Source organism: Corvus brachyrhynchos, unplaced genomic scaffold, assembly GCF_000691975.1.
Source record: "Corvus brachyrhynchos isolate BGI_N302 unplaced genomic scaffold, ASM69197v1 scaffold239, whole genome shotgun sequence".
Taxonomy (NCBI): domain Eukaryota; kingdom Metazoa; phylum Chordata; class Aves; order Passeriformes; family Corvidae; genus Corvus; species Corvus brachyrhynchos.
The window spans coordinates 4,417,477-4,429,972 of record NW_008246057.1 but is presented as its reverse complement, the minus strand read 5'-3'; the positions used below and the strand labels follow the sequence as shown (position 1 = coordinate 4,429,972).

The window sequence follows — 12,496 nt, the reverse complement described above, 5'->3', positions numbered from 1 at the left end:
CATGCACCCAAAACCTCCTCCTCCCCCCTCAGTTGGGGGGAGTCTGTGTAAACCTGGCTTCTGTGAGCTGTGCTCTCCCCCGACCCCAAACTCAGCTGGGGACAGTCGCAGCTGGTGGCTTTGGCCTTTTGTAGATGCAAACCTTTCCCTCAGCCTGAGATGACTGAACAATGCGTTTCCCTTTATCTACTCAACAGTTTGACTTTCAGTCCAAAGTCCCACTCTTCAGGCCTGAAGCTTCTTCGGTTGTAGCTTCTTTATAATGAGCAAAACTTTATACCAATGTTTGAGGCATGTACTACTTTCAGTCTCTGAAAACGGTTCTATGATTCTATGATTTAACTACTATAACTAATTACTTAACTGACAAATTACGAATAGAATTTACCTTACTTATGACATCAAAATGCTGCTCTCTAAAAATCACTAGTCTATACTTTTCAGCTAAATTAATCACCTTTTAAAATCTGTTTTCCCAATGACCTATAGCCTTTTTAAGCAGAAGAGGTTATTTCCATAATCCAGTCACTTATGACTAATAACATAGCTACTGATTAATTATTTCTCCACATGGCCTACTTTCCCCACTAACAACTGTGTAAAGCTAAAATCTTAACATGGCCAAGAAGCAAAAACCTTCAGAAACACTATTCGGGAAAGTAACAGAATCAAAGTAACTATTTAAAAGGACTAATCTTCTACCTACCACCTTAATTTTTTTACTGCTGGTATAAATACAATATGCCACACATATAAAGCACAGTTCTGACTAAGCCCCTCCACAATGCCAACCTCTTAATTTTGACTGTTGTAACAGATACTAGGAACGGATTCTACTCACGGAACTTTACATCTGACATAGTCAGAAGTTTAGACTTTTGATCGTCTCTTGGAGGCATTTCTATAGAATGACTCATCTGATCTAACGCAGACATCTAAATTAGGTATGGTGAACTGCCCTCCAGATGTTACTTTTTTCCACTAACTGTAAACATAAAACTGAGTTGCAAATATTTATATCTGGACCTCCTGATAGACAAGATGGAGATAATTATGATTTAAAGTAAAAAACTCAGATTTTCTAGCAACTGCAATGTCGAAAGTCTGTTTTAATGCCTGTAGTTCCTAAACTTCCTCTTTATTTATACGTACTTCTAGGAAAGATTATATTAGCATCCTACCATCAGGATAATTATAATATTAAAACAAGTACTTACCATTTTTAACAGCTACACAAGAGAAGTATGAAAATTCCACCAAGTTACATATGAACCTTAGACAATAATAAAAGCCAAAATTTTGAAAAAAATTCTCCTGGACCAGAAGAGGACCCAAATGCTCGAGTGATGACCTAAGCTTGACAACCAAACTGTACCAAGCCACCTAGAAACCTGAATGACTTAAGAATCTGCTGTTTTCACAGTTTGCTGTCCAGACATTTAGAACCCTGTGTATGCCCACTATATCTGATAATTTAATTATGAATTAGTGAATTCCCATTTTGAGTCCCTAAACTGACATTTCTTCATACAAATCATCAGAGGAATGTGATCCAGTAGGTGTACTGAGAGAATGTCTAGTACCTACTTAAGAACAACAGAGAGCAGCAATTTAGCTAAAAACTACAAATTAAATAGGTACAGTGTTTCATGCATTGCACAGTTATATGAGCTTTTCCCCAAGCATGAGACAAATTAAATTCTCTCTTCTTGACATGACTGAAACCCACATCCACCATGTTTCAGCAAAGCAGAAAATACAATTCTCTGGCCAACTGGCAAGGACACCAAATACAAGAGAAGAGGTCTGTTTTCTGTGTCCCTGGTCACCTCCCACTGGAAATTTTATACAGTATAATCACAGAAAATATCAGTTCTGAAAACAACAGTATCAGACCTCCTCTCTTTTACAGGGAAAATCAGTAAGATAGTACATTCCACTCTTGGCTCTATAATTAAAGCCCACGGACACACAGTGATCCACTTGTAGTGAAGAACAGTTCCAGCAATTCTCTCTGAAGGCAGGTAAATAGTGTATTTTATCAGTAGAAAGATGACCACCCTTTTCCCCAATGCTATCAGTTCTTTCAAAGAGTAACAACAGAGGAGAAAAATTAGATGACTAAGAACCGGGACAGAGTTCCAGGCTATAAATGTTGATCTGCTGCAGGTATCCAATTTTGAGGTACTTGATTTAGTTTCTTAAGACGTATCTCTCTGTTTACACACATAGATAAGAAGTCCAACCTATGCATAATATCCTCCCTCCCTTGTCACCTAGTGTACACTCCATTCAGCAGCATCTAACTTCTCTGAAACACTACACAAGCAAAGGTAGATCTTCACCACAATTACAGACTAATTTTGCTGACACTGACCATCACCACAGCTCAGTTCTTCCACAGATCATGTACTGTTTGAGTGTCCTCCTTTCTTGAGAGCCACAAACCTTATCCAAATTAACAGCTAAGTCTGGTTTAATTTATCTGAGGAAGACTGTAAAATGGGAAACTCATGTATTTTCTCTATTATTTTCCCCTTTTGATGGAAATGTGTGATATAGATATGGAAATTGAGATCAGTGTGGCAATGTTCTAAGTGTTTGCTAGTTCATAGAACTCCCATAAGCCTAGCATGGCATTCAAGAGGCTATGACATGACCTCCTCTGCTAGAGCAAATGACCAGCCTTAAATATACTGAAAGGGTTTATACATCTATGAATATGCATCTTACCTCTCTCCATTCTTTGTTTCCAATGGCTTGTGTGTACAAAACACAGACTGTGAAAAGAAAAAAAAGTTTGGTTATTTTCAAACTTTAACATATCCTTAAATTAACTAATTTTGTAGTCTCTTCTGCTGTGGAAATTAGTAACTAGGACAATCAAACAGTAATGTTTTCCCCCAACTGTCAGCAAGCCTAACCAGACTGGTGACAATATGGTCTAGTTGTTGTAGAAATCAGCTAATAAATGGAGCGCCTTAAAATGGGAGGCAGCGCTTACACTTGACCTCCAGCAAGCACCTGCCAATCTTTAAAAACAAAACTGGATAAAAGCAGGTCTTCTTTAAATGTGGATGGTCAAGCTATTCTAGATAATCTAATGCACAACTACCCTAAAATATACTTCATTCAAGAGAGAAGAAAATTAAAATAAAAAAACAAGTGAGGACCCCACTGAAAAGAAACAGGGGAAATAGAACCAGAAAAAGGAAAAAAATAAGACTTCTCAGGTTTTCTTCCTTTAATTTTACTTCAAATTATTTATATATATTTAAGCATCTCACATATGCATACTTTATTTTTTTTAAACTGAAGCCTGATAAAAAATGGAATCAATTGAATTTGTTGACCTAACCTGATTCTGAAAGACTGAGCAGAACAATCCCCCAGGTCTCACTCCGGTCTGTATTTCCAGTACAGCACTCACTACACATTAAGCTGCAGCTTTCATCACAGGGACTGGTGACAGGGGTACAGTGATCATTATCAGGTCTTTTAAACACTATTTTAAGTACAGATCATTTGCACTGAAAGAGCACTATAAACCTTATTTTCTACAGTTTGGAACTAGTTGCAGGTAACTACCATAAAGCAACTTTTACCTGAAACTCCTCTTCAATCCCTTTCTAAACAACAGAAATACAGATACTTGAACACTTTTTTCCTCAACAAATTCTTTTCCTGTGCCAATCATTATTTTTCAAAAGAAAGTTAAAAATATTACTGTTTTAGGTTGCAGCCTCAAACAACAAAAGTAGAGGTCTGATTTTGTTCTCAGTGAAGTCAGAATGATCAACAGACCAAATCAGAAATGAAGTCAACTTTCTAACTGCATTTTCTTACTTGAAATGCATTTTCTCCACACCAAAAAAAAAATCCCCTTAGGCAGTAGCAAATAAGAGGAGAAACAGAAAAAAGCTATTTCACTATTTTAGCTCACATAGAAGCTCAAAGTTAACACTTTTATTTTTTAAATAAGATGTCTTGTATATGAAAAAAAGCTTTTACAAAAAAAAATTCAAAATAATTCTCAGGAGATGTCTTTCTCCATTTAATCTAAATAAACTCTTGGCAATTATGTGCCTACCTTTGGTTACTGTTTATAGTAGACTGAACCCAAACCAAAAAGCCTATTTTTACAACACTCTCTGGAGTAGGCTGCTGAAGCGTATTACATGAAGAATGAAGTGAAATGGGAAAATGTGAGAAAACAGAATGAAATAGAAGCTGTGAAATCAGCTAAAGAAAGTTATGTAGGTTACTGAACTTCTGACTACCCTTTACATCTAGAATTGCAGAATCACAGAGTATCCTGAGCTGGAAGGGACCCTGCTGGAAGGGATCCATCAGGATCATCAAAGTTCAGCTCCTGGCCCTGCACAGGACACCCCAAGAGTCCCCCCATGTGCCTGAGAGCATTGTCCAAACGCTTCTTGAACTCTGTCAGGCTGGTGCTGTGACCGCTGCCCTGGGGAGCTGTTCCAGTGCCCAACCATCCTCTGGGGGAAGAACCTTTTTCTAATATCCAACCTAAACCTCCCCTGACACAGCTTCAGGCCATTCCCTTGGGTCCTGTCACTGAGATCACTCACCACAGAGAAGGGATCAGAGGAAGTTGTTGATTGCAATAAGGTCTTCCCCTCTAGGCTGCAGATGTAGCCACTATTTTAAATATAACAAAAATATAGCCTAATAAGCAATCATCTCATGCCATATTTTATTGTAAGTATGCAAGTCTGACAGGGACACATACACATACCCATCTCAAACTGACATTTCAAAAAAAAGTCAGACCTAATGAAAGCTATAAGAAAGACATATATTCCAGTCTGTCTGATAAATACTTTGTAAATTCAGAATAATTTTTCAAATTCTTCTACCTTTCCTCTAAAACTCACCCCATAAATTTTAGGAAACTAACCCTGATACTGGTCTCCATCAATGTTAAGATTCACTATCTCTAAAGGCTCTTGGAAAGAGTTTTGTAAAAATCCTCATACGCTAATTGCAATGATCAAAAACTTCGTCAAAGTCATATCCACTGGAGAAATGCAGATAAATATGGTAAAGTTGATCTAAAGCACTTGAAGTGCTCAAACCAGAGATTAAGGGCTTTATGAAGCAACCAGTTTTTTAAGCAAAAACAGTTAACAGCATTGTCATGTGGGAGAAGGAGGAATAAAGTGGGGTAAATAATATTTCAAAAGCCATTATATCATCCTAAGGTAGAGCTGAAAAAATAGTTTTTCTCTCATCATCTCAAAAACTGAGGGAGCAATGAGAAAGTTCAGAGCAGCACTGAGAAACCCTTTTGGAAGGCTTTGCCATATGAGCTCTTCCAAGAGAAGATACATCTACATCTGTAGTCAGGAATATTAATATTTAGTAATTTTTAACTCTGGACACTGATACCACAATGTCACATTCAAGGTAAATTTAATTAAATCTTGCAATGAAGAAGAGGGTGGGAAAGTCAACAGTTATTACTCTGTTGTAGATACAGTTCCCAAAATATTATAGATTGTTATAGCCTGCATCTTCCTATTTTCCAAGATAGATTGGGCCTCCTTTATCTGCTCTGGTCCCTTCCCCTTCAATGCATATATGCTTATCCTTTAGCCTGGCAACTACTCTTACACCAACATTGCCCATTCCAGTTTTCCCAAACATAACAACACACCTCTTCCATTTCAAGGAAGACTTACCCACAATAAAGCTGACCTTTTCCCCATGCTACCTAAACCTTTTCATGGTACCAGTTTTAGCAAGGCTCCCTAATACTCTTCACTGACCAGCTTTTATACCTTCTAGGCAGAGCTGCCCTAAGGTCCCTTTGTCCCAACTGCCAAGAGATTCTTCTTGCTACTATTCTCCATGGGGAGATTCCCCAGGGAAGAGTTTTTATGTCTTCAGTCTTTCATACTGGACTCTTTTGATGATCCATATTCAGGAGCCACAGGGCTCCACAGGAGGACATTCCATCCCAACTGTGCTGCTGCCAGCACAGCTCTGCAGGGCTCAGCTTGAGTTGTCAGAGCACAGGAAGAAAACAATTCTGCCCATCATTAGACAGAAGAAACATGCCAAAATCATTAATCTGTATCTCCTCTGTAGGGCTTATTCCTGCCTCATCAGGGAAGCATGACTTTAGCTCAGCTGTCTAGAAGAAAATAAAAAATACAAAACCTGTAGATTTAAAAAAAAAAATATTCCTAGAAAAAGTGGTCTCCAAACTGGGAGAACAGAATGGTCCAAATGCTACAGTAAATCAGTATATGTGACTTGCTTTGATTCCACTGAGCAGAAAGCACTGACAGTAAGAGGCTTCAGTATTATTTAAAATACTTCATGAACAAGGGCTATCCAAGCCTGTCCCATCTATATCTACTATCTCTACAGTTATTCCTCTTGGCATGAATATTCTAGGTTGCAGGGAAGTGGTCGGAACTGGAATACTGAGTAGCAATTACAGTATCAAAAACAGGCCAAGCATATCTCCTAAGAGAACCAGAGAAATCACAAGTGCCTTTTTAATTTCAGGAGAAGGCTGTTTATATTCACATGGAAGTCAACTACATTCATGTGTGTCCCTTTGAAAGACCAAGAAGATAAAATTGGATTTTCACTATTAGTATGATGCTTAGCTAAAAGCATTGGAGTATAAAAAGCATATTAGAACTGCCATAGCCAAATGCAATGAGACCTCAACATACAGAATGACTCTACATGGTTCTACCCTGTATGAGGGTAGAACCATGTACTGCAAATTCAGTAGCTGTAAAAGTGGATCTTGTGAGAGTGGAAGAACGCTGGTTTTGACACCTTTTTAGCTACAGAATAAAGTTACTGTATACAGACCAGCATAAGAATGGCCTTTGTCCAAGTGCACAGACATTGAGGAAAGTTGTTCTGCTGTACTTCCAGATACAAAAGAACAAGAACCTTTTATACTACTCCCCCATTTTACAGCAGGACCGTATCTCTGTGCCAACTAAAGAACAGTACAAGCAAACAAACTAAACTGGCTAGTAAAAAAACCTGCAGAGTACTAAAACTGGATGTACACTGTTTGGAGAGTACCCAAAAGCAAAGCTGCTCTGACAAGTAATTTCTTGAGTGAAAATACAGTATGAGCACTTCCAGAACCAACAGTTTCCCTCTTCTCTCTTCACCAAGGACAGTATTACTGTACTCCATGGTTTTATACTGCTACCCTGTGACAGACAGGCCTGACTGGCAGCATACCTGGGTACTCATAGCTGGAGAACAGATCTTTAAAGCACACCACCAATTTGAGTGCTTTAAATAAGCTATTTACCATAACTGAAAAAGCAGTATGTTGCAAATTGATAAGCAAGTTCATGATACTTTAAAAATATTTCCATATACTCTGAATCCATTAAAAAATACCACCAGTTTACTTCTCAGAAATATTTTAAAATAGATACTAAGATTTCTTTTGGTTTTCCTGCCACTTTGTTTCCATGTTTTCCCCAGAAGGGGTCACCCACCAGCCACGATCACTTTGGTTCGCCCACCTGTGCGTTCTCGGGCTGTGCACAGGCTACAGAGCCTTTTGCATGGAGCATCTCCTCCCAAGAAAGCATCTCCAGCACTGTAGCTCGGGCAGCAACCTCAGCAGCTCTGCCTCTAGCTCGCAACTGCTGACACATTTTTTACTGGGCTACGTTTGAGCAGGGCACTGTGCGCTCCCCTGGCTGGCAGAAGTTCTGGCAGGCAAGCGCCGCTCATGTGGTTTTCAGAGCTGACTGGAACCAGCTGTGACTGTCACAGGGTTGTGCATGGCCTTCTCCCACACAGGTCACACCGCACGCCCCTGCCACTCAAACCCTGCGATTTATGCCAAATAGAGTTCCCTAGCTGATAAAAAACTTCAAGCACTTGTCCTTAATAATATCTGAGCTTAAAAACTGTAGACACCTTATCACTTTTGCCAGTATGAGAGCTCTCTGAATTCAAGAGAGGGCAATAGGTCACTGAGCACTCTTCAAAACAGTTTAACTGAGGGTCTTCTTTCTCAGAATTGTTAGGGACCTCTGAAGATCATCTAATCCAACCCTAATTTTTACTGCTTTTTTAGCCAACTAAAAATTTTTATTAATATGCAAAACACTCAGTTTTGTTTCTGTGTGATCTCCCTACACCAGAGGCAAGGTATTGCCTATGTCTCCTAGTTTGTTGGGGTTTTTTTTTAAAAAAAAAAGCTTTATAGGTTAGAAATCTCAAAGGTACTCCTAACTTCTTGCAGTTTTTCCCCAGGAAGTAGAAGCTTTTCCCTTCAAAAGTGTATTGTGGAATCTCTCTCAAGAAATTTTTGATGCAGAATAGAAACATATACTCTACCAAAAGTACTCAAATGTTTCGTACTGCTACATGACTCAGTATTCAAATATCGGGACATGGTTGCATGTTCAGACACATGATACAAGTATATGTGTCTTGGGTTATTTCCAATGTCAGTAAGCACAATATATGGTATCCTAAGGAAGAAAAGCCCAGGCTTACAAACACAAATTGAACTTATAGATAAAAGCAAATGGAGAGTTGTAGGGGAGACAAGATGACACCACAACCTAAGGACTGGTCTATTAACACTACAGAACTCCTCTGATAAACATTATCAGAAAAGAAAGGAAATTTTTTGTTATCTTGGTTCCTTGACTAAAGTTTCTACAAAGCATCTAATACAAGAAGATAGCAATGAATTTTAAATCAAAAGTTCCATCATAAATTCACAGACATGAGAGTTTTGGGGGATCCAGTCATAATACAGCTTATGAGAAAAGTGAGTGTCACTGGCTTACAATTCTGAAGAGATTAATTCCAAAACCATCATACCATTTTTGATCAGGAAAGATAGTGCTTCCCAGAGATTAATTAACTCAATTTTATTTTTCAGCATTTGACTCAAAGATTAGTGGACAGTATGTACTAACAGCAACAAATGTTTCTAGTTTATTTAGTATTTTGCCTAATAGCTTTGAAAAAGTTCTAAAACAACATATACTAAAAAAGAAACAGCAACCCAACTTTCCAGAATTTATTAATTTTAGGAAACTTTGAATGGGTTGCATGCTAAGTAAGGGACTATTTAGCTCAGGAAAGCAGTATTAAAAACAGTCTTTAAAATTCCAGTTCACATAGCATTAATTATAACTGTAACTTATTCAAGTGTAACTTAATTATTCTAATTAACTGTCACAAAGACAATGTAAACATAACTGACACTGAAGAAAATCACCCACCTAATTTTATTCCGGTGTTTGCACATTTAGAATAGGTAAGAAGAATAAACAATAAAATACTATATACTCACTCGGATCAGATTTAGAAAATGTATCTCTGTCCAAAAGATTTCTATAAGGAAAAAAAAGATAAAAATAATCTTAGGTATAAAAAAATTGTGAAAGATTCAAATCAGATACCAATGCATATACGTTTTTAACATTTTTAATCAAGAGCCAGCTTAGTCTTCTGCCCTCCTAATATACAAGACTTAATCAGCATTAACACTGGAGTCAGCTTACATTTCATTTTATTATCCATTCTGGATTTGAACAAACTGTGGCTCATACACTCCAATACCACGAATCAAAAAGCAACCACATGTACATTACATGTACACGTAACGGGCTGTCCTGGGTTGCAGTGTATTCTATTACCATCCTCATGAGCTGTTGAAATCAGGTGGGGCAGTGTTTCCTTGCCTCCTCCCCCAGACTATCTTTCTGTTAATGGCCCATCATTGTCCTGCCCCATGACTCAGTGAGAACTCCCTCCGGACTATCTTCTGTTAATGAGCCTCATCAACACTTGGCCTCATGACTCATTACCCCATTGTGAGATGCTCCACCCAGAGGGAGGAACCAATCGTGGATATAATCTGAGACTCTGAACACCAGAGACAACCTTCCCACTGGATTTCCAGAGGACAGGAGCTACATAGCCACCACTGGACTTTCTGAGGAAGAGCAGACCCCTTTACTACAGGATCACCACTTTTAGAGGACTGCAGCCACCATTCTACCAGACTGCTACCACCACGCTGACTAACAGAGTGCCAGGTTGTGTCCTGACTCTGTCGGTTTGAAACAGTGTTATCCGCCTTTATTTTTTCTTCCCCCCTCCTTTTTATTTCCCTATTAAATTGTTATTCTGACTTGGTGTCTCCCACTAGTTTGTTTTCAAACTAGTACACAGGCATTGGGAAGAGAAATGCCTTTAAATTGCAAATGTCTACCAGAGAGTAACTCGCCAGTTCAACCCAAAAACATTAGACTTTATTTAAAAGAATGGCTGTAAGATTTCAGAGCCATCAGGAAGTATCTCTAAGAATCTGTCATGGACAAGTAAGGTAAAGAGAAATGATCCACACATAGGACATGCATCAAAACTAAAATTCTTCTAATTGTCCACGGAATACCTAGGAAAAAATACTAATTTTGTTATGGAATGCAGTCCCAATATCGTAACCACACTTCAGCCAGCTGCAAATCATACACAGATGAATGGACTTAAATTAACAATTCTGAAGAATCAGGACTGACCAGAAACCATTCTCAGAATCGTTACCAACATTTCATCATTCAAAAAAAAAAATTAAATAAATTTTTAAAATTATCTTGACAGACTAGAAAAATGTTCTGAAAACAGGATGGCATCGAACAGGGACAACAAAGAGCTATTAAACTTTGGAAGGTATTAACAGCAAAAATGCAGCATAGCTACACGTAGCTGGATATACAGCAGTTATGTCAAAAATAGCCCTAGACATCACAGTTGACCACAAACTGAATGCAAGTCAGGAGCCTTGTACCTTTGGGAAAAAGGCATACTGGAATACACAAACAAAAAATGCCACTTTAGACTAATTGTCTGGTCTTCATAACACTGGCAAACACTCAATTCAAGCAATAATGTTTTGGACACTCCAATTTCTTGCAATCTAATACAGACATGGAGCCACTGGAGTTCAGTGAAAACAGAAATAATCGGAAGTATAAAGACTGTATCTATGAGGGAAAGAAACCCTGCTACAAATTGAAGCTGACCTCAATATAGACAGAGCAAGTAGGAACAGGTTTAACCATAAATTGAATCTTCTGCACTGCAGGCACAGAAGCTGAACTTTATTCCATTGTTTTACCATCTTTCACTGTTAAAGGTGGGCAGACATGATGTGAAATCCCCATTGCCTTCAAGAATATGTCACAGAGCTACAAATTCTAGTAAGTTCTTTGATCCTACCCCAGAGCAAAAGAAAGGATTAAATAACCAGTTTACATCCCTTATAGCTTATTATTTTTAGTAATTAATAGAGCCTCTTCAAGGGTCACCAATTACTACTCTCATTCAGATCTAAATCACATAATCTTCGTGCTACTGAACAGTGCTGAAAAGTGTATGAATATTTTGTTCAATACAGGTGTTCTAAGTGGTCCACTTAAGACTTCAACAATGAAAAGATACCGTATTCCAAATTCAGGTATTGCTAAGTTCACCTTTCAAAACAAGCAATATGAACAAAAAAATAGCTTTAAATGAACATTGGACAGATCTGTTTTATTTAATCTAGCCAAAGCAGGCACTAGCTTTAATATTAGTGTTTGTGAATGAACCTGAATTCTGCATACACTAATTCTTCACAATTTCTCTAGTCCATTCAGAAGTGTAATTCTTACACATACAACTATACTCAGCGAAACTGTATCCTACCCAAACAAAAATCATGTAAATATCAATTGGAAGTATTAAGAAACCTAGGAAAATCAGTGAACCCAAGTCAGTATTTGACAACACTTACTACAAACTGCTTTAAAAGACAGTGTAGCAAGTTCTGCAATATCAGAATTGCCAACCCAAAACGAAAATTGCTTCCTATTCCTCTTTAATTATACATACCTAGATACACCATTAATTCCTGGTAATTAGAATTGGATTATCCCAAAATGAATTGCAATAAAACCTCATAATTAGAGTTATATGAAAGAAATAGCACATTAGATTTTGGATCATACTCACCATTAGAATTCCAAGCAATTCTAATTCCTCTGCATGATGACTATACAGTGACCTTATAATTGGTATGTTAGAGCTTGTCCCTGCAGATTAGGATTAAGCAATTTTAGTCATGTTAATACTAAGTTAATGTGCTTCAAGTTCTTTAGATATTTTCTACTCTTCTTGTGTTCCTTTTTAAATCTTGTTCCCCTCTATTTTCCTATATACATACTAGCATAAAGACTGGCCTGGTACTGTAAGCTCAGTCTATCCTGACACTTTTATTCCAGCAGCTGCAAAAGCAGCCACCATGGGAACAGCATTAAAAGAAGGTAAGAATCTATAATACTTCTTTTAAGAATGTTCCTCCTCACCAGCTATTAGCTGCTCTGGGGTAATCGGAGAGTTAAGAACATTTCTACATAAACAGTATTCCTGAAAGCATTGCAAGGGTAGAGATACCCAAGTTTAA

The 12,496-nt window shown here is 37.9% G+C and overlaps 1 protein-coding gene across 2 annotated transcripts in view; it reads right to left on the bottom strand.

The window, feature by feature from the left end:
• The window catches only part of CPNE8 (copine 8), a 67,569-nt gene extending 55,465 nt beyond the window's left edge, over nucleotides 1-12,104 (bottom strand). The window contains exons 1-3 of one of the 2 annotated variants that reach the window (XM_017746015.1): nucleotides 12,046-12,104; nucleotides 9,341-9,381; nucleotides 2,734-2,780 (exon numbers count right to left, since the gene is read on the bottom strand). The gene's annotated coding sequence lies outside the window, so the exon portion shown is untranslated. Of the gene's footprint in view, nucleotides 1-2,733; nucleotides 2,781-4,595; nucleotides 4,666-9,340; nucleotides 9,382-12,045 lie in introns of those variants that run through there. The other variant, XM_017746016.1, reaches the window with a different exon arrangement.
• Between the last annotated feature and the right edge of the window lie 392 nt (nucleotides 12,105-12,496).